Source organism: Rhodnius prolixus, unplaced genomic scaffold (assembly GCF_049639745.1).
Source record: "Rhodnius prolixus isolate KJV_2025 unplaced genomic scaffold, Rpr scaffold_1, whole genome shotgun sequence".
NCBI classification, from domain to species: domain Eukaryota; kingdom Metazoa; phylum Arthropoda; class Insecta; order Hemiptera; family Reduviidae; genus Rhodnius; species Rhodnius prolixus.
In genome coordinates this window covers 64,810,398-64,834,776 of record NW_027411581.1, presented here as the reverse complement: position 1 = coordinate 64,834,776, position 24,379 = coordinate 64,810,398, and the positions used below count along the sequence as shown (strand labels likewise).

General features: G+C 29.4%; 1 protein-coding gene and 1 long non-coding RNA gene across 3 annotated transcripts in view; one reads left to right on the top strand and one right to left on the bottom strand.

Moving 5' to 3' along the window:
* The window catches only part of LOC141446118 (dipeptidase 1-like), a 290,995-nt gene that overhangs the window by 128,787 nt on the left and 137,829 nt on the right, over window positions 1-24,379 (bottom strand). The window lies entirely within an intron of this gene.
* LOC141446129 (uncharacterized) lies at window positions 8,560-9,481 on the top strand. The gene is made up of 2 exons (XR_012453534.1): window positions 8,560-8,670; window positions 8,997-9,481. It is a non-coding gene; the product is annotated as an uncharacterized lncRNA (long non-coding RNA).

Here is a 24,379-nt window from a genome sequence, read left to right as displayed (position 1 = left end):
CAAAATAACTATAGTTTATAATTCAGAAAAACAAAGTGTACAAGAGAACAAAATTTCATACGAATACGTGGTTCACAGTGGGAGATATAGAACGGTCATAATTTTACAGAATTTCAAGACCCAAAAAATTTTCAACCCTTTATATCTTCTACCTTTTTAGATCTGTGCACAAAATAACTATAGTTTATAATTGAGAAAAACAAAATGTATAAGAGAACAAAATTCCATATCAATACGTGGTTCACAGTGGGAGATATAGAACGGCCATAATTTTACAGAATTTCATGACCCAAAAGATTTTCAACCCTTTATATCTTCCACCTTTTTAGATCTGTGCACAAAATAACTATAGTTTATAATTGAGAAAAAACAAAGTGTACAAGAGAACAAAATTCCATACCAATACGTGATTCACAGTGAGAGATATAGAACGGCCATAATTTTACAGAATTTCATGACCCAAAAAATTTTGAACTCTTTATATCTTCTACATTTATAGATCTGTGCAAAAAATAACTATAGTTTATAATTGAGAAAAACAAAGTGTATAAGAGAAAAAAATCCCATATCAATACGTGGTTCACAGTGAGAGATATAGAACGGCCATAATTTTACAGAATTTCATGACCCAAAAAAATTTCAACCCTTAATATCTTCTACATTTAAAGATCTGTGCACAAAATAACTATAGTTTATAATTGAGAAAAACAAAGTGTACAAGAGAACAAAATTCCATACGAATACGTGGTTCACAGTGGGAGATATAGAAAGGTCATAATTTTACAGAATTTCATGACCCAATAAATTTTCAACCCTTTATATCTTCTACATTTATAGATCTGTGAACAAAATAACTATAGTTTATAATTGAGAAAAACAAAGTGTATAAGAGAACAAAATTCCATACCAATACGTGGTTCACAGTGGGAGATATAGAAAGGTCATAATTTTACAGAATTTCATGACCCAATAAATTTTCAACCCTTTATATCTTCTACATTTATAGATCTGTGAACAAAATAACTATAGTTTATAATTGAGAAAAACAAAGTGTATAAGAGAACAAAATTCCATACCAATACGTGATTCACAGTAAGAGATATAGAACGGCCATAATTTTACAGAATTTCATGACCCAAAAAGTTATCAACCCTTAATATCTTCTACATTTATAGATCTGTGCACAAAATAACTATAGTTTATAATTGAGAAAAACAAAGTGTACAAGAGAACAAAATTCCATATCAATACGTGGTTCACAGTGGGAGATATAGAACTGCCATAATTTTACAGAATTTCATGACCCAAAAGATTTTCAACCCTTTATATCTTCCACCTTTTTAGATCTGTGCACAAAATAACTATAGTTTATAATTGAGAAAAACAAAGTGTACAAGAGAACAAAATTCCATACCAATACGTGATTCACAGTGAGAGATATAGAACGGCCATAATTTTACAGAATTTCATGACCCAAAAAATTTTGAACTCTTTATATCTTCTACATTTATAGATCTGTGCAAAAAATAACTATAGTTTATAATTGAGAAAAACAAAGTGTATAAGAGAAAAAAATCCCATATCAATACGTGGTTCACAGTGAGAGATATAGAACGGCCATAATTTTACAGAATTTCATGACCCAAAAAAATTTCAACCCTTAATATCTTCTACATTTAAAGATCTGTGCACAAAATAACTATAGTTTATAATTGAGAAAAACAAAGTGTACAAGAGAACAAAATTCCATACGAATACGTGGTTCACAGTGGGAGATATAGAAAGGTCATAATTTTACAGAATTTCATGACCCAATAAATTTTCAACCCTTTATATCTTCTACATTTATGGATCTGTGAACAAAATAACTATAGTTTATAATTGAGAAAAACAAAGTGTATAAGAGAACAAAATTCCATACCAATACGTGGTTCACAGTGGGAGATATAGAAAGGTCATAATTTTACAGAATTTCATGACCCAATAAATTTTCAACCCTTTATATCTTCTACATTTATAGATCTGTGAACAAAATAACTATAGTTTATAATTGAGAAAAACAAAGTGTATAAGAGAACAAAATTCCATACCAATACGTGATTCACAGTAAGAGATATAGAACGGCCATAATTTTACAGAATTTCATGACCCAAAAAGTTATCAACCCTTAATATCTTCTACATTTATAGATCTGTGCACAAAATAACTATAGTTTATAATTGAGAAAAACAAAGTGTACAAGAGAACAAAATTCCATATCAATACGTGGTTCACAGTGAGAGATATAGAACGGCCATAATTTTACAGAATTTCATGACCCAAAAATTTTTCAACCCTTTATATCTTCTACATTTATAGATCTGTGCACAAAATAACTATAGTTTATAATTGAGAAAAACAAAGTGTAGAAGAGAACAAAATTCCATATCAATACGTGGTTCACAGTGACTGATATAGAACGGCCATAAGTTTACAGAATTTCATGACCCAAAAGACTTTCAACCCTTTATATCTTCACCTTTTTAGATCTGTGCACAAAATAACTATAGTTTATAATTGAGAAAAACAAAGTGTACAAGAGAACAAAATTCAATACCAATACGTGGTTCACAGTGGGATATATAGAACGGCCATAATTTTACAGAATTTCATGACCCAAAAAATTTTCAACCCTTTATATCTTCTACATTTATAGATCTGTGCACAAAATAACTATAGTTTATAATTGGGAAAAACAAAGTGTACAAGAGAACAAAATTCAATACCAATACGTGGTTCACAGTGGGAGATATAGAACGGCCATAATTTTACAGAATTTCATGACCCAAAAAATTTTCAACCCTTTATATCTTCTACATTTATAAATCTGTGCACAAAATAACTATAGTTTATAATTGAGAAAAACAAAGTGTACAAGAGAACAAAATTCCATGCCAATACGTGGTTCAGAGTGGGAGATTTAGAATGGCCATAATTTTACAGAATATCATGACCCAAATAATTTTCAACCCTTTATATCTTCTACATTTATAGATCTGTGCACAAAATAACTATAGTTTATAATTGAGAAAAACAAAGTGTAGAAGAGAACAAAATTCCATATCAATACGTGGTTCACAGTGAGAGATATAGAACGGCCATAATTTTACAGAATTTCATGACCCAAAAAAATTTCAACCCTTTATATCTTCCACTTTTTTAGATCTGTGCACAAAATAACTATAGTTTATAATTGAGAAAAACAATGTGTATAAGCGAACAAAATTCCATATCAATACGTGGTTCACAGTGAGAGATATAGAACGGCCATAATTTTACAGAATTTCATGACCCAAATAATTTTCAACCCTTTATATCTTCTACATTTATAGATCTGTGCACAAAATAACTATAGTTTATAATTGAGAAAAACAAAGTGTATAAGAGAACAAAATTCCATATCAATACGTGGTTCACAGTGAGAGATATAGAACGGGCACAGTTTTACAGAATTTCATGACCCAAAAAAATTTCAACCCTTTATATCTTCTACCTTTTTTAGATCTGTGCACAAAATAACTATAGTTTATAATTGAGAAAAACAAAGTGTATAAGAGAACAAAATTCCATATCAATACGTGGTTCACAGTGGAAGATATAGAACGGCCATAATTTTACAGAATTTCATGACCCAAAAAATTTTCAACCCTTTATATCTTCAACCTTTTTAGATCTGTGCACAAAATAACTATAGTTTATAATTGAGATAAACAATGTGTATATGAGAAGAAAATTCCATATCAATACGTGGTTCACAGTGAGAGATATTGAACGGCCATAATTTTACAGAATTTCATGACCCAAAAAATTTTCAACCCTTTATATCTTCTACCTTTTTAGATCTGTGCACAAAATAACTATAGTTTATAATTGAGAAAAACAAAGTGTACAAGAGAACAAAATTCAATACCAATACGTGGTTCACAGTGGGATATATAGAACGGCCATAATTTTACAGAATTTCATGACCCAAAAAATTTTCAACCCTTTATATCTTCTACATTTATAGATCTGTGCACAAAATAACTATAGTTTATAATTGGGAAAAACAAAGTGTACAAGAGAACAAAATTCAATACCAATACGTGGTTCACAGTGGGAGATATAGAACGGCCATAATTTTACAGAATTTCATGACCCAAAAAATTTTCAACCCTTTATATCTTCTACATTTATAAATCTGTGCACAAAATAACTATAGTTTATAATTGAGAAAAACAAAGTGTACAAGAGAACAAAATTCCATGCCAATACGTGGTTCAGAGTGGGAGATTTAGAATGGCCATAATTTTACAGAATATCATGACCCAAATAATTTTTAACCCTTTATATCTTCTACATTTATAGATCTGTGCACAAAATAACTATAGTTTATAATTGAGAAAAACAAAGTGTAGAAGAGAACAAAATTCCATATCAATACGTGGTTCACAGAGAGAGATATAGAACGGCCATAATTTTACAGAATTTCATGACCCAAAAAAATTTCAACCCTTTATATCTTCCACTTTTTTAGATCTGTGCACAAAATAACTATAGTTTATAATTGAGAAAAACAATGTGTATAAGCGAACAAAATTCCATATCAATACGTGGTTCACAGTGAGAGATATAGAACGGCCATAATTTTACAGAATTTCATGACCCAAATAATTTTCAACCCTTTATATCTTCTACATTTATAGATCTGTGCACAAAATAACTATAGTTTATAATTGAGAAAAACAAAGTGTATAAGAGAACAAAATTCCATATCAATACGTGGTTCACAGTGAGAGATATAGAACGGCCATAATTTTACAGAATTTCATGACCCAAAAAATTTTCAACCCTTTATATCTTCTACATTTATAAATCTGTGCACAAAATAACTATAGTTTATAATTGAGAAAAACAAAGTGTACAAGAGAACAAAATTCCATGCCAATACGTGGTTCAGAGTGGGAGATTTAGAATGGCCATAATTTTACAGAATATCATGACCCAAATAATTTTCAACCCTTTATATCTTCTACATTTATAGATCTGTGCACAAAATAACTATAGTTTATAATTGAGAAAAACAAAGTGTAGAAGAGAACAAAATTCCATATCAATACGTGGTTCACAGTGAGTGATATAGAACGGCCATAATTTTACAGAATTTCATGACCCAAAAAAATTTCAACCCTTTATATCTTCCACTTTTTTAGATCTGTGCACAAAATAACTATAGTTTATAATTGAGAAAAACAATGTGTATAAGCGAACAAAATTCCATATCAATACGTGGTTCACAGTGAGAGATATAGAACGGCCATAATTTTACAGAATTTCATGACCCAAATAATTTTCAACCCTTTATATCTTCTACATTTATAGATCTGTGCACAAAATAACTATAGTTTATAATTGAGAAAAACAAAGTGTATAAGAGAACAAAATTCCATATCAATACGTGGTTCACAGTGAGAGATATAGAAAGGGCACAGTTTTACAGAATTTCATGACCCAAAAAAATTTCAACCCTTTATATCTTCTACCTTTTTTAGATCTGTGCACAAAATAACTATAGTTTATAATTGAGAAAAACAAAGTGTATAAGAGAACAAAATTCCATATCAATACGTGGTTCACAGTGGAAGATATAGAACGGCCATAATTTTACAGAATTTCATGACCCAAAAAATTTTCAACCCTTTATATCTTCAACCTTTTTAGATCTGTGCACAAAATAACTATAGTTTATAATTGAGATAAACAATGTGTATATGAGAACAAAATTCCATATCAATACGTGGTTCACAGTGAGAGATATTGAACGGCCATAATTTTACAGAATTTCATGACCCAAAAAATTTTCAACCCTTTATATCTTCTACCTTTTTAGATCTGTGCACAAAATAACTATAGTTTATAACTGAGAAAAACAAAGTGTACAAGAGAACAAAATTCCATATCAATACGTGGTTCACAGTGAGAGATATAGAACGGCCATAATTTTACAGAATTTCATGACCCAAAAAATTTTTAACCCTTTATATCTTCTACCTTTTTGGATCTGTGCACAAAATAACTATAGTTTATAATTGAGAAAAACAAAGTGTACAAGAGAACAAAATTCCATACGAATACGTGGTTCACAGTGGGAGATATAGAACGGCCATAATTTTACAGAATTTCATGACCCAAAAAGTTATCAACCTTTAAGAACTTAAAATTAAATTCAAATTAAAAAAAAAGGAACAATTTTTTGTTTTCGCAGCTTTCATAAGTTCCTAAATTTCAGTACATTTAAAATTGAAATTTCGCGGAACACTTCGACCATATTCGCGGAACACCAGTGTTGCGCGGAACACCGGTTAAGAACCACTGCTCTAGGGTACAATTTGATTCGTCGGACATTCTTTTAACGGCTCAATATCTCCGGGAACACAAAACATCATATAGCAAACAGTTCGTAGGGGGGGGGGGTAATGGGTTCTTTAAATTGCGAAAAATACGTTTAACGGAAGTCATGATAGTGTCCACAAAAATTAAAAAAAAAAAAAAAAAATTGTAGGCTTCTAGTTGTCTTATCAGTTACGAGCCAATGAAATAATTTATAAATATTGAAGTAAAAAGTTAGCTGATTATTCAAAAATTTATAATAAATGTATTTATTTTTATTTTTGAAAATAATCGTTAAAATAAATTTGCCATAAAAAATAAAGTCTAGAAAAAAAGATTAGCCTAACTATACTTGAATGGCATATTGAATACTTATAGCCACTTCCGGTATAATGTCCAAACGCTTGTAAACATTTAAGATAATATACTGCATTATGCTGTTACGTGTTGGTAAATTTGTCCTTATAGTCTTATAAGATAAGGCACGTTCTTAAATGCACATATGTCGTCACTCTGAAAAAGGAGATAAGTGGAAAATCATTTCGTAAGAAAATGAGTGAATAATTATGCGAGGAGTGTTTTTTTTAAGTATACTTTTCTTAAAAATTGTATTTTTATGTACATGAAAGCCTGGCACCTGAATCTACTTTTCTACAATAATTGCCACAAATTCGTATCGGACGACCAGCTCTTGAATCCCATCCTGATAGAAGTCTGTCGCCTGATTAGAGAAACCGCTGCAACTCGGTCGTTTTGACCTTGATCAACATCATCATCGTGGAGCTGACCATCCAGATGCATCTTCCAATGCAGAAACTGCTGGGTGGTAGTCACCTGTCTTTCACCAAATCACCTGTACCAAATCTTCAGTAAAGTCTATAGGTCGCCTTAATTCTTTGCACATCGCATGATCATTCGTATAGCTATATTTTTGAAAACTCTTAGCCTATTTACCGTATCATTTCCGGCGCTTCTATTGTTTTCTCCAAAAAAATTCACGGATCTTAAGATGAATTCTAGCCGCTTACACATCTTGTATCACTAAGAAAACGAATTACAACATGTGATTCTCCATCGGCCCGGGCGGACGGAGGCACATTTAAATACAGATAGTCCTTGGGTTGCGACGGTCTCGAGTTAAGACATTTCGTGGTTACGACTCCCATTTACAGTACAGTACTATGAAAAGCCCGCGAACTACTGTACGTGTTTTGGTGTGCAGTACTGTACAGTACTATGAAAAGCCCGCGAACTACTGTACGTGTTTTGGTGTGCAGTACTGTACAGTATTATGAAAAGCCCGCAAACTACTGTACATGTTTTGGTGTGCAGCGGCTCGGGACCGAGGAAGACGGTGTCACCAGCATCCCAGTACGCCATTAACATCGTTGTCACGATCACTTTTTGCCCTTCATTATGGCTTCCAAACGTAAGGCAAACTCTTCTGATGGCGGTGCATCGAAGAAAAGGAAGGCCATCACCATGGAAGTGAAATTAGATATCGTAAAGCGATTTGATAAGGGGGGAAACAGCGACAAACATTGGCCGGTCACTTGGACTTAGTCGTTCGACTGTAGCTTCGGCTGTGTCAAGGATAAAGATCGTATCCTTGAACATGTGAAAGGATCTGCTCCTATGAAAGCGTAAAGGGCTTATTAAAAGGTACAGTTTACGTATGTTCCGACTTACGTCGAAAAAAAAAAACGGTTTACGACGCCGCGTTGGAAAGGATCAACGTCGTAAGTCGAGGACTACTTGTACTCACAAACATGGTCGAATGTTTCCATCATAGCGTCTGATTTCTATCTGACAGATATAGGGTACACAGCACGCATGCGCCAAATGCCGACCGCAGCATTGCGGTGGCCAAATTTCCAAACGGTACTTACTTCGCCTCGTATTATTCGCGAGGTTTTACATTTTGTGATGACATTTTTGCTTGAAAATATGGCTGAATCCGTATCGATAGAGAATATCGATTATTCCATCCATCACATAGAAACATAGTGTGGTAAAACAAAACTTTTAAGTGCGTCCAATATTTTATTTTTTCTGTTTAAGAAGCGTCAAAAATTTGAAGATCATGGGGCAACCCGGAACGTTTTTTAGTGCCCTGCCAGCCTCAAGGACAATGTTCTCTCGTAACAGACAACACTCTCCATCACCGGAGACGGTGAGCTGTAAAAAAGCTACTCGAAAGAAAAAAATCTAAGGTTCTGCCAGCTGGATATCGAACCCAGGGACCTCTGCGTTGAAATCCAGGTACACTAAGCTAATATCCCTTCTTCCCTGATTATGCATATAGTTAAAAATTTCAAGTTTATTATAAAATTTTTAAGATTGCTACGAATAATGGAAGTAAAGGCCATATAATTTAATTTAAACAATATTAAGTTCCAAGAAAATATAATTTCAAGTTGGAATGTCTAATTTTCTGTAACATTTTTTTTTCTTTTGCCCCGCTTTTTGCGAAGGAATCTGGAAATGAATATTTTCTTTGCGTAAAAGTAATACTGAAAATTTCTTATTACTTTTGCTAGAGATGAATAACAAACAAACATTAATCTTTTCTTTTTCTTTTATTACAGGAACATTTACTTTTGTAATAAAACAAAATTACAGAATAAAAGAACTAGGAATATTGTCCATTATTCAACTGTAAATTGGACAATAAACATTCTTCCTAAACGAAGCTGAGACGAAAGTAATTCGTAAATAAATAGTTGACTTGCAAGGTAATATTGAGAAACTTATATTATGTTTTAGTTTCCATTTTATGAGCACCAGCAAAAAAAAAAATAATAATAATTTTATGGGGGAAGGGATTAGCTATGAGGTTAGCATACTGGACTCCCACGCGGAGGTCCCGGGTTCGAATCCAGCAGCTGACCCTTAGATTTTCTCTTCCTAGGAGCTTCTTACAGCTCACTGTCCGGTGATGGACAGTGTTGTCTGTAACGAGAGAACACTGTCCGGAGGCCGGCAGTGCACTGGAAAAAGCTCCGGGCGCTAATGACCTCAGCTGTTGATGCGCCAAAAAAAAAAAAAAAAAAAATAAAAAAAAAAAAAATAATTTTATGGAGGGGGCTACAAAAACAACAGTACAGTGGTACCTCAGTTCTCGACCACAATTCGTTCCGTAAGTGCGATCGAGAACCAATTTGGTCGAGAACCGAAACAATTTATCCCATAAGAAATAATGTAAACTATGTAGTTAGTTTATTTCGTTTCTAAGCCCCAGAAGTATGCCGTTTTTACTGGCCTAATTTTTTTTTTTTTCCCTTTTGACGTGGTGAATACGTCTTTAAATTTGAATCATATGGTGGCAATCCAAAAAATCTAAAGATAACAAAATCGGGGGATACAGTTTGGCATTATAGTTTCGAATCTATCGTCTACATCCAAAATTAAATTAGACCACTGGATAGCTAAAGGATCAAAGAATTCATGACGATAAGCGAGGGCTGTGACGCATCGCGCGCGGTGGTGGGGGAAGCGCCGCAATTTTGAGATCATTTTGCTGCGTATCGAGATTTGCAATTAGTATAACTTTTGACTCGGAGAAGCTACGATGTTGGTTTAAGTTTTAATCGTCAGCTGTCGTCACAATCTATTGATTGTATATAAAATATTAGTGTAAAATAGTGACAGTGAATATAATAAGGTGTTAGAATAAAAAAATATTATCAAAAATATATAATGTCGGCCTATACGTGTCGAAAAGCCAAAACCAAATACTGAGATCGTATACGGTTGGAAAGGGCTTCTCAAGAACAATCTGAATGGTAATAATAAAACACCGAGTCAAGCTGTGCCGGGAACGTAAAAGAATGAATGCGGCCGAGCGGATCAACGACGGTGTCCAGTACATCTGCAGCTGGGGCGGTTGAAATTATGCAAGTGGATGATAAAATCGCTTCTACATCGACAACGGACTGTATAGGCATAAATTGTGTTCGATTGTCGATTTGTTTCCTTGATTTCATCCTAAATACATAAATAAAAATATTTTATATAAAAAATATAGCCCGTTACGCAAACGTATTCACGTACAACACACGGCCGTGGTCCATGACACAGCCACAGTTTTTTTGCCTTTTCTTTTTGGCATTGGCTTCCGCCATACAGCCAGCATCGTCTAGGTGCTTATCACTAGAATATCACTCACTCTCCATTCTTACTTATAAATACATTCGCTTCACACATTCATCCCTCTACTATATACAACTATTTACATACAAACTTACAACTAATGGATGGATCAGTACTCTCTGTGCTCCTGTCATCCTTATAGCTTAACCTAAATTAAAATCACGTAATCCTTCTCTAATCATTTTCTTCCATTCATTCTAATTCGGCTATAACTTTTAAATACACTCATATTTCTTAGCTAGCTCTGCAACAGATTTAAGCACATAGATATTGGTGGAGAATACTATGTCTTCGTAGCGAAATTGGTGCATCTAAATACCCTGTATATGTCGTCAAACATTCGTTTCCTTTTTAGTACATTACGTTTATGTTGTCTATAATTGTGTAAAATCTCATCCATTTCTGATGAATGTGGAGCGAGATATTGAGACTTGAATTTTGGCTAAGTTCACAAACTATAAAAAGTTTAGATTCATTTTTCTACTAAACTATTTCATTGATAAAGTTAATATTTTACTTGTTTGTAGAGATAAGTATTGTCTATAATTGTGTATGATTTCATTCATTTCTGATGATTCAAAAGCAAGATATTGAGGCTTAAAGTTTGGATGAGTTTAAAACTATGAAAAGTTTAGATTCAATTTTCTCCTAAACTATTTCATTGATAAAGATAATACTTTACTCGTTTGTAGAGATAAGTATTGTCTATAATTGTGTATGATTTCATTTATTTCTGATGATTCAAAAGCAAGATATTAAGGCTTAAAGTTTGGATGAGTTTAAAACTATGAAAAGTTTAGATTCAATTTCCTCCTAAACTATTTCATTGATTAAGTTAATATTTTACTCGATTGTAGAGAGAAGTATTGTCTATAATTGTGTATGATTTCATTCATTTCTGATGATTCAAAAGCAAGATATTGAGGCTTAAAGTTTGGATGAGTTTAAAACTATAAAAAGTTTAGATTCAATTTTCTCCTAAACTATTTCATTGATAAAGATAATACTTTACTCGTTTGTAGAGATAAGTATTGTCTATAACTGTGTATGATTTCATTCATTTCTGATGATTCAAAAGCAAGATATTGAGGCTTAAAGTTTGGATGAGTTTAAAACTATGAAAAGTTTAGATTCAATTTTCTCCTAAACTATTTCATTGATAAAGATAATACTTTACTCGTATGTAGAGATATATATTGTCCATAATTGTGTATGATTTCATTTATTTCTGATGATTCAAAAGCAAGATATTGAGGCTTAAAGTTTGGATGAGTTTAAAACTATGAAAAGTTTAGATTCAATTTTCTCCTAAACTATTTCATTGATAAAGATAATACTTTACTCGTTTGTAGAGATAAGTATTGTCTATAACTGTGTATGATTTCATTCATTTCTGATGATTCAAAAGCAAGATATTGAGGCTTAAAGTTTGGATGAGTTTAAAACTATGAAAAGTATAGATTCAATTTTCTCCTAAACTATTTCATTGATAAAGTTAATGCTTCACTCGTTTGTAGAGATATATATTGTCCATAATTGTGTATGATTTCATTTATTTCTGATGATTCAAAAGCAAGATATTGAGGCTTAAAGTTTGGATGAGTTTAAAACTATGAAAAGTTTAGATTCAATTTTCTCCTAAACTATTTCATTGATAAAGTTAATGCTTCACTCGTTTGTAGAGATATATATTGTCCATAATTGTGTATGATTTCATTTATTTCTGATGATTCAAAAGCAAGATATTGAGGCTTAAAGTTTGGATGAGTTTAAAACTATGAAAAGTTTAGATTCAATTTTCTCCTAAACTATTTCATTGATAAAGATAATACTTTACTCGTTTGTAGAGATAAGTATTGTCTATAACTGTGTATGATTTCATTCATTTCTGATGATTCAAAAGCAAGATATTGAGGCTTAAAGTTTGGATGAGTTTAAAACTATGAAAAGTTTAGATTCAATTTTCTCCTAAACTATTTCATTGATTAAGTTAATATTTTACTCGATTGTAGAGATAAGTATTGTCTATAATTGTGTATGATTTCATTCATTTCTGATGATTCAAAAGCAAGATATTGAGGCTTAAAGTTTGGATGAGTTTAAAACTATGAAAAGTTTAGATTCAATTTTCTCCTAAACTATTTCATTGATAAAGATAATACTTTACTCGTTTGTAGAGATAAGTATTGTCTATAACTGTGTATGATTTCATTCATTTCTGATGATTCAAAAGCAAGATATTGAGGCTTAAAGTTTGGATGAGTTTAAAACTATGAAAAGTTTAGATTCAATTTTCTCCTAAACTATTTCACTGATAAAGGTAATATTTCACTCGTTTCTAGAGATAAGTATTGTCTATAATTGTGTATGATTTCATTTATTTCTGATGATTCAAAAGCAAGATATTGAGGCTTAAAGTTTGTCTGTGTTTAAAACTATGAAAAGTTTAGATTCAATTTTCTCCTAAACTATTTCATTGATAAAGATAATACTTTACTCGTTTGTAGAGATAAGTATTGTCTATAATTGTGTATGATTTCATTCATTTCTGATGATTCAAAAGCAAGATATTGAGGCTTAAAGTTTGTCTGTGTTTAAAACTATGAAAAGTTTAGATTCAATTTTCTCCTAAACTATTTCATTGATAAAGATAATACTTTACTCGTTTGTAGAGATAAGTATTGTCTATAACTGTGTATGATTTCATTCATTTCTGATGATTCAAAAGCAAGATATTGAGGCTTAAAGTTTGGATGAGTTTAAAACTATGAAAAGTTTAGATTCAATTTTCTCCTAAACTATTTCATTGATAAAGATAATACTTTACTCGTTTGTAGAGATAAGTATTGTCTATAATTGTGTATGACTTCATTCAATTCTGATGATTCAAAAGCAAGATATTGAGGCTTAAAGTTTGGATGAGTTTAAAACTATGAAAAGTTTAGATTCAATTTTCTCCTAAACTATTTCACTGATAAAGGTAATATTTCACTCGTTTCTAGAGATAAGTATTGTCTATAATTGTGTATGATTTCATTTATTTCTGATGATTCAAAAGCAAGATATTGAGGCTTAAAGTTTGTCTGTGTTTAAAACTATGAAAAGTTTAGATTCAATTTTCTCCTAAACTATTTCATAGATAAAGATAATACTTTACTCGTTTGTAGAGATAAGTATTGTCTATAATTGTGTATGATTTCATTTATTTCTGATGATTCAAAAGCAAGATATTGAGGCTTAAAGTTTGTCTGTGTTTAAAACTATGAAAAGTTTAGATTCAATTTTCTCCTAAACTATTTCATTGATAAAGATAATACTTTACTCGTTTGTAGAGATAAGTATTGTTTATAACTGTGTATGATTTCATTCATTTCTGATGATTCAAAAGCAAGATATTGAGGCTTAAAGTTTGGATGAGTTTAAAACTATGAAAAGTTTAGATTCAATTTTCTCCTAAACTATTTCATTGATAAAGATAATACTTTACTCGTTTGTAGAGATAAGTATTGTCTATAACTGTGTATGATTTCATTCATTTTTGATGATTCAAAAGCAAGATATTGAGGCTTAAAGTTTGTCTGTGTTTAAAACTATGAAAAGTTTAGATTCAATTTTCTCCTAAACTATTTCATTGATAAAGATAATACTTTGCTCGTTTGTAGAGATAAGTATTGTCTATAACTGTGTATGATTTCATTCATTTCTGATGATTCAAAAGCAAGATATTGAGGCTTAAAGTTTGGATGAGTTTAAAACTATGAAAAGTTTAGATTCTCTTTTCTCCTAAACTATTTCATTGATAAAGATAATACTTTACTCGTTTGTAGAGATAAGTATTGTCTATAACTGTGTATGATTTCATTCATTTCTGATGATTCAAAAGCAAGATATTGAGGCTTAAAGTTTGTCTGTGTTTAAAACTATGAAAAGTTTAGATTCAATTTTCTCCTAAACTATTTCATTGATAAAGTTAATGCTTCACTCGTTTGTAGAGATATATATTGTCCATAATTGTGTATGATTTCATTTATTTCTGATGATTCAAAAGCAAGATATTGAGGCTTAAAGTTTGGATGAGTTTAAAACTATGAAAAGTTTAGATTCAATTTTCTCCTAAACTATTTCATTGATAAAGATAATACTTTACTCGTATGTAGAGATATATATTGTCCATAATTGTGCATGATTTCATTTATTTCTGATGATTCAAAAGCAAGATATTGAGGCTTAAAGTTTGGATGAGTTTAAAACTATGAAAAGTTTAGATTCAATTTTCTCCTAAACTATTTCATTGATAAAGATAGTACTTTACTCGTTTGTAGAGATAAGTATTGTCTATAACTGTGTATGATTTCATTCATTTCTGATGATTCAAAAGCAAGATATTGAGGCTTAAAGTTTGGATGAGTTTAAAACTATGAAAAGTTTAGATTCAATTTTCTCCTAAACTATTTCATTGATTAAGTTAATATTTTACTCGATTTTAGAGATAAGTATTGTCTATAATTGTGTATGATTTCATTCATTTCTGATGATTCAAAAGCAAGATATTGAGGCTTAAAGTTTGAATGAGTTTAAAACTATGAAAAGTTTAGATTCAATTTTCTCCTAAACTATTTCATTGATAAAGATAGTACTTTACTCGTTTGTAGAGATAAGTATTGTCTATAACTGTGTATGATTTCATTCATTTCTGATGATTTAAAAGCAAGATATTGAGGCTTAAAGTTTGGATGAGTTTAAAACTATGAAAAGTTTAGATTCAATTTTCTCCTAAACTATTTCACTGATAAAGGTAATATTTCACTCGTTTCTAGAGATAAGTATTGTCTATAATTGTGTATGATTTCATTTATTTCTGATGATTCAAAAGCAAGATATTGAGGCTTAAAGTTTGTCTGTGTTTAAAACTATGAAAAGTTTAGATTCAATTTTCTCCTAAACTATTTCATTGATAAAGATAATACTTTACTCGTTTGTAGAGATAAGTATTGTCTATAAATGTGTATGATTTCATTCATTTCTGATGATTCAAAAGCAAGATATTGAGGCTTAAAGTTTGTCTGTGTTTAAAACTATGAAAAGTTTAGATTCAATTTTCTCCTAAACTATTTCATTGATAAAGATAATACTTTACTCGTTTGTAGAGATAAGTATTGTCTATAACTGTGTATGATTTCATTTATTTCTGATGATTCAAAAGCAAGATATTGAGGCTTAAAGTTTGGATGAGTTTAAAACTATGAAAAGTTTAGATTCAATTTTCTCCTAAACTATTTCACTGATAAAGGTAATATTTCACTCGTTTCTAGAGATAAGTATTGTCTATAATTGTGTATGATTTCATTTATTTCTGATGATTCAAAAGCAAGATATTGAGGCTTAAAGTTTGTCTGTGTTTAAAACTATGAAAAGTTTAGATTCAATTTTCTCCTAAACTATTTCATTGATAAAGATAATACTTTACTCGTTTGTAGAGATAAGTATTGTCTATAATTGTGTATGATTTCATTCATTTCTGATGATTCAAAAGCAAGATATTGAGGCTTAAAGTTTGTCTGTGTTTAAAACTATGAAAAGTTTAGATTCAATTTTCTCCTAAACTATTTCATTGATAAAGATAATACTTTACTCGTTTGTAGAGATAAGTATTGTCTATAACTGTGTATGATTTCATTCATTTCTGATGATTCAAAAGCAAGATATTGAGGCTTAAAGTTTGGATGAGTTTAAAACTATGAAAAGTTTAGATTCAATTTTCTCCTAAACTATTTCATTGATAAAGATAATACTTTACTCGTTTGTAGAGATAAGTATTGTCTATAATTGTGTATGATTTCATTCAATTCTGATGATTCAAAAGCAAGATATTGAGGCTTAAAGTTTGGATGAGTTTAAAACTATGAAAAGTTTAGATTCAATTTTCTCCTAAACTATTTCACTGATAAAGGTAATATTTCACTCGTTTCTAGAGATAAGTATTGTCTATAATTGTGTATGATTTCATTTATTTCTGATGATTCAAAAGCAAGATATTGAGGCTTAAAGTTTGTCTGTGTTTAAAACTATGAAAAGTTTAGATTCAATTTTCTCCTAAACTATTTCACTGATAAAGGTAATATTTCACTCGTTTCTAGAGATAAGTATTGTCTATAATTGTGTATGATTTCATTTATTTCTGATGATTCAAAAGCAAGATATTGAGGCTTAAAGTTTGTCTGTGTTTAAAACTATGAAAAGTTTAGATTCAATTTTCTCCTAAACTATTTCATAGATAAAGATAATACTTTACTCGTTTGTAGAGATAAGTATTGTCTATAATTGTGTATGATTTCATTTATTTCTGATGATTCAAAAGCAAGATATTGAGGCTTAAAGTTTGTCTGTGTTTAAAACTATGAAAAGTTTAGATTCAATTTTCTCCTAAACTATTTCATTGATAAAGATAATACTTTACTCGTTTGTAGAGATAAGTATTGTCTATAATTGTGTATGATTTCATTTATTTCTGATGATTCAAAAGCAAGATATTAATGCTTAAAGTTTGGATGAGTTTAAAACTATGAAAAGTTTAGATTCAATTTCCTCCTAAACTATTTCATTGATTAAGTTAATATTTTACTCGATTGTAGAGAGAAGTATTGTCTATAATTGTGTATGATTTCATTCATTTCTGATGATACAAAAGCAAGATATTGAGGCTTAAAGTTTGGATGAGTTTAAAACTATAAAAAGTTTAGATTCAATTTTCTCCTAAACTATTTCATTGATAAAGATAATGCTTTACTCGTTTGTAGAGATAAGTATTGTCTATAACTGTGTATGATTTCATTCATTTCTGATGATTCAAAAGCAAGATATTGAGGCTTAAAGTTTGGATGAGTTTAAAACTATGAAAAGTTTAGATTCAATTTTCTCCTAAACTATTTCATTGATAAAGATAATACTTTACTCGTTTGTAGAGATAAGTATTGTCTATAACTGTGTATGATTTCATTCATTTCTGATGATTCAAAAGCAAGATATTGAGGCTTAAAGTTTGGATGAGTTTAAAACTATGAAAAGTTTAGATTCAATTTTCTCCTAAACTATTTCACTGATAAAGGTAATATTTCACTCGTTTCTAGAGATAAGTATTGTCTATAATTGTGTATGATTTCATTTATTTCTGATGATTCAAAAGCAAGATATTGAGGCTTAAAGTTTGTCTGTGTTTAAAACTATGAAAAGTTTAGATTCAATTTTCTCCTAAACTATTTCATTGATAAAGATAATACTTTACTCGTTTGTAGAGATAAGTATTGTCTATAATTGTGTATGATTTCATTCATTTCTGATGATTCAAAAGCAAGATATTGAGGCTTAAAGTTTGTCTGTGTTTAAAACTATGAAAAGTTTAGATTCAATTTTCTCCTAAACTATTTCATTGATAAAGATAATACTTTACTCGTTTGTAGAGATAAGTATTGTCTATAACTGTGTATGATTTCATTCATTTCTGATGATTCAAAAGCAAGATATTGAGGCTTAAAGTTTGGATGAGTTTAAAACTATGAAAAGTTTAGATTCAATTTTCTCCTAAACTATTTCATTGATAAAGATAATACTTTACTCGTTTGTAGAAATAAGTATTGTCTATAATTGTGTATGATTTCATTCAATTCTGATGATTCAAAAGCAAGATATTGAGGCTTAAAGTTTGGATGAGTTTAAAACTATGAAAAGTTTAGATTCAATTTTCTCCTAAACTATTTCACTGATAAAGGTAATATTTCACTCGTTTCTAGAGATAGGTATTGTCTATAATTGTGTATGATTTCATTTATTTCTGATGATTCAAAAGCAAGATATTGAGGCTTAAAGTTTGTCTGTGTTTAAAACTATGAAAAGTTTAGATTCAATTTTCTCCTAAACTATTTCACTGATAAAGGTAATATTTCACTCGTTTCTAGAGATAAGTATTGTCTATAATTGTGTATGATTTCATTTATTTCTGATGATTCAAAAGCAAGATATTGAGGCTTAAAGTTTGTCTGTGTTTAAAACTATGAAAAGTTTAGATTCAATTTTCTCCTAAACTATTTCATTGATAAAGATAATACTTTACTCGTTTGTAGAGATAAGTATTGTCTATAACTGTGTATGATTTCATTTATTTCTGATGATTCAAAAGCAAGATATTGAGGCTTAAAGTTTGGATGAGTTTAAAACTATGAAAAGTTTAGATTCAATTTTCTCCTAAACTATTTCACTGATAAAGGTAATATTTCACTCGTTTCTAGAGATAAGTATTGTCTATAATTGTGTATGATTTCATTTATTTCTGATGATTCAAAAGCAAGATATTGAGGCTTAAAGTTTGTCTGTGTTTAAAACTATGAAAAGTTTAGATTCAATTTTCTCCTAAACTATTTCATAGATAAAGATAATACTTTACTCGTTTGTAGAGATAGGTATTGTCTATAATTGTGTATGATTTCATTTATTTCTGATGATTCAAAAGCAAGATATTGAGGCTTAAAGTTTGTCTGTGTTTAAAACTATGAAAAGTTTAGATTCAATTTTCTCCTAAACTATTTCATTGATAAAGATAATACTTTACTCGTTTGTAGAGATAAGTATTGTTTATAACTGTGTATGATTTCATTCATTTCTGATGATTCAAAAGCAAGATATTGAGGCTTAAAGTTTGGATGAGTTTAAAACTATGAAAAGTTTAGATTCAATTTTCTCCTAAACTATTTCATTGATAAAGATAATACTTTACTCGTTTGTAGAGATAAGTATTGTCTATAACTGTGTATGATTTCATCCATTTCTGATGATTCAAAAGCAAGATATTGAGGCTTAAAGTTTGTCTGTGTTTAAAACTATGAAAAGTTTAGATTCAATTTTCTCCTAAACTATTTCATTGATAAAGTTAATGCTTCACTCGTTTGTAGAGATATATATTGTCCATAATTGTGTATGATTTCATTTATTTCTGATGATTCAAAAGCAAGATATTGAGGCTTAAAGTTTGGATGAGTTTAAAACTATGAAAAGTTTAGATTCAATTTTCTCCTAAACTATTTCATTGATAAAGATAATACTTTACTCGTATGTAGAGATATATATTGTCCATAATTGTGCATGATTTCATTTATTTCTGATGATTCAAAAGCAAGATATTGAGGCTTAAAGTTTGGATGAGTTTAAAACTATGAAAAGTTTAGATTCAATTTTCTCCTAAACTATTTCATTGATAAAGATAGTACTTTACTCGTTTGTAGAGATAAGTATTGTCTATAACTGTGTATGATTTCATTCATTTCTGATGATTCAAAAGCAAGATATTGAGGCTTAAAGTTTGGATGAGTTTAAAACTATGAAAAGTTTAGATTCAATTTTCTCCTAAACTATTTCATTGATAAAGTTAATGCTTCACTCGTTTGTAGAGATATATATTGTCCATAATTGTGTATGATTTCATTTATTTCTGATGATTCAAAAGCAAGATATTGAGGCTTAAAGTTTGGATGAGTTTAAAACTATGAAAAGTTTAGATTCAATTTTCTCCTAAACTATTTCATTGATAAAGATAATACTTTACTCGTTTGTAGAGATAAGTATTGTCTATAACTGTGTATGATTTCATTTATTTCTGATGATTCAAAAGCAAGATATTGAGGCTTAAAGTTTGGATGAGTTTAAAACTATGAAAAGTTTAGATTCAATTTTCTCCTAAACTATTTCACTGATAAAGGTAATATTTCACTCGTTTCTAGAGATAAGTATTGTCTATAATTGTGTATGATTTCATTTATTTCTGATGATTCAAAAGCAAGATATTGAGGCTTAAAGTTTGTCTGTGTTTAAAACTATGAAAAGTTTAGATTCAATTTTCTCCTAAACTATTTCATAGATAAAGATAATACTTTACTCGTTTGTAGAGATAAGTATTGTCTATAATTGTGTATGATTTCATTTATTTCTGATGATTCAAAAGCAAGATATTGAGGCTTAAAGTTTGTCTGTGTTTAAAACTATGAAAAGTTTAGATTCAATTTTCTCCTAAACTATTTCATTGATAAAGATAATACTTTACTCGTTTGTAGAGATAAGTATTGTTTATAACTGTGTATGATTTCATTCATTTCTGATGATTCAAAAGCAAGATGTTGAGGCTTAAAGTTTGGATGAGTTTAAAACTATGAAAAGTTTAGATTCAATTTTCTCCTAAACTATTTCATTGATAAAGATAATACTTTACTCGTTTGTAGAGATAAGTATTGTCTATAACTGTGTATGATTTCATTCATTTCTGATGATTCAAAAGCAAGATATTGAGGCTTAAAGTTTGTCTGTGTTTAAAACTATGAAAAGTTTAGATTCAATTTTCTCCTAAACTATTTCATTGATAAAGATAATACTTTGCTCGTTTGTAGAGATAAGTATTGTCTATAACTGTGTATGATTTCATTTATTTCTGATGATTCAAAAGCAAGATATTGAGGCTTAAAGTTTGGATGAGTTTAAAACTATGAAAAGTTTAGATTCTCTTTTCTCCTAAACTATTTCATTGATAAAGATAATACTTTACTCGTTTGTAGAGATAAGTATTGACTATAACTGTGTATGATTTCATCCATTTCTGATGATTCAAAAGCAAGATATTGAGGCTTAAAGTTTGTCTGTGTTTAAAACTATGAAAAGTTTAGATTCAATTTTCTCCTAAACTATTTCATTGATAAAGTTAATGCTTCACTCGTTTGTAGAGATATATATTGTCCATAATTGTGTATGATTTCATTTATTTCTGATGATTCAAAAGCAAGATATTGAGGCTTAAAGTTTGGATGAGTTTAAAACTATGAAAAGTTTAGATTCAATTTTCTCCTAAACTATTTCATTGATAAAGATAATACTTTACTCGTATGTAGAGATATATATTGTCCATAATTGTGCATGATTTCATTTATTTCTGATGATTCAAAAGCAAGATATTGAGGCTTAAAGTTTGGATGAGTTTAAAACTATGAAAAGTTTAGATTCAATTTTCTCCTAAACTATTTCATTGATAAAGATAGTACTTTACTCGTTTGTAGAGATAAGTATTGTCTATAACTGTGTATGATTTCATTCATTTCTGATGATTCAAAAGCAAGATATTGAGGCTTAAAGTTTGGATGAGTTTAAAACTATGAAAAGTTTAGATTCAATTTTCTCCTAAACTATTTCATTGATAAAGTTAATGCTTCACTCGTTTGTAGAGATATATATTGTCCATAATTGTGTATGATTTCATTTATTTCTGATGATTCAAAAGCAAGATATTGAGGCTTAAAGTTTGGATGAGTTTAAAACTATGAAAAGTTTAGATTCAATTTTCTCCTAAACTATTTCATTGATAAAGTTAATGCTTCACTCGTTTGTAGAGATATATATTGTCCATAATTGTGTATGATTTCATTTATTTCTGATGATTCAAAAGCAAGATATTGAGGCTTAAAGTTTGGATGAGTTTAAAACTATGAAAAGTTTAGATTCAATTTTCTCCTAAACTATTTCATTGATAAAGATAATACTTTACTCGTTTGTAGAGATAAGTATTGTCTATAACTGTGTATGATTTCATTCATTTCTGATGATTCAAAAGCAAGATATTGAGGCTTAAAGTTTGGATGAGTTTAAAACTATGAAAAGTTTAGATTCAATTTTCTCCTAAACTATTTCATTGATTAAGTTAATATTTTACTCGATTTTAGAGATAAGTATTGTCTATAATTGTGTATGATTTCATTCATTTCTGATGATTCAAAAGCAAGATATTGAGGCTTAAAGTTTGAATGAGTTTAAAACTATGAAAAGTTTAGATTCAATTTTCTCCTAAACTATTTCATTGATAAAGATAATACTTTACTCGTTTGTAGAGATAAGTATTGTCTATAACTGTGTATGATTTCATTCATTTCTGATGATTCAAAAGCAAGATATTGAGGCTTAAAGTTTGGATGAGTTTAAAACTATGAAAAGTTTAGATTCAATTTTCTCCTAAACTATTTCACTGATAAAGGTAATATTTCACTCGTTTCTAGAGATAAGTATTGTCTATAATTGTGTATGATTTCATTTATTTCTGATGATTCAAAAGCAAGATATTGAGGCTTAAAGTTTGTCTGTGTTTAAAACTATGAAAAGTTTAGATTCAATTTTCTCCTAAACTATTTCATTGATAAAGATAATACTTTACTCGTTTGTAGAGATAAGTATTGTCTATAATTGTGTATGATTTCATTCATTTCTGATGATTCAAAAGCAAGATATTGAGGCTTAAAGTTTGTCTGTGTTTAAAACTATGAAAAGTTTAGATTCAATTTTCTCCTAAACTATTTCATTGATAAAGATAATACTTTACTCGTTTGTAGAGATAAGTATTGTCTATAACTGTGTATGATTTCATTCATTTCTGATGATTCAAAAGCAAGATATTGAGGCTTAAAGTTTGGATGAGTTTAAAACTATGAAAAGTTTAGATTCAATTTTCTCCTAAACTATTTCATTGATAAAGATAATACTTTACTCGTTTGTAGAGATAAGTATTGTCTATAATTGTGTATGATTTCATTCAATTCTGATGATTCAAAAGCAAGATATTGAGGCTTAAAGTTTGGATGAGTTTAAAACTATGAAAAGTTTAGATTCAATTTTCTCCTAAACTATTTCACTGATAAAGGTAATATTTCACTCGTTTCTAGAGATAAGTATTGTCTATAATTGTGTATGATTTCATTTATTTCTGATGATTCAAAAGCAAGATATTGAGGCTTAAAGTTTGTCTGTGTTTAAAACTATGAAAAGTTTAGATTCAATTTTCTCCTAAACTATTTCATTGATAAAGATAATACTTTACTCGTTTGTAGAGATAAGTATTGTCTATAACTGTGTATGATTTCATTTATTTCTGATGATTCAAAAGCAAGATATTGAGGCTTAAAGTTTGGATGAGTTTAAAACTATGAAAAGTTTAGATTCAATTTTCTCCTAAACTATTTCACTGATAAAGGTAATATTTCACTCGTTTCTAGAGATAAGTATTGTCTATAATTGTGTATGATTTCATTTATTTCTGATGATTCAAAAGCAAGATATTGAGGCTTAAAGTTTGGATGAGTTTAAAACTATGAAAAGTTTAGATTCAATTTTCTCCTAAACTATTTCATTGATAAAGATAGTACTTTACTCGTTTGTAGAGATAAGTATTGTCTATAACTGTGTATGATTTCATTCATTTCTGATGATTCAAAAGCAAGATATTGAGGCTTAAAGTTTGGATGAGTTTAAAACTATGAAAAGTTTAGATTCAATTTTCTCCTAAACTATTTCATTGATAAAGTTAATGCTTCACTCGTTTGTAGAGATATATATTGTCCATAATTGTGTATGATTTCATTTATTTCTGATGATTCAAAAGCAAGATATTGAGGCTTAAAGTTTGGATGAGTTTAAAACTATGAAAAGTTTAGATTCAATTTTCTCCTAAACTATTTCATTGATAAAGTTAATGCTTCACTCGTTTGTAGAGATATATATTGTCCATAATTGTGTATGATTTCATTTATTTCTGATGATTCAAAAGCAAGATATTGAGGCTTAAAGTTTGGATGAGTTTAAAACTATGAAAAGTTTAGATTCAATTTTCTCCTAAACTATTTCATTGATAAAGATAATACTTTACTCGTTTGTAGAGATAAGTATTGTCTATAACTGTGTATGATTTCATTCATTTCTGATGATTCAAAAGCAAGATATTGAGGCTTAAAGTTTGGATGAGTTTAAA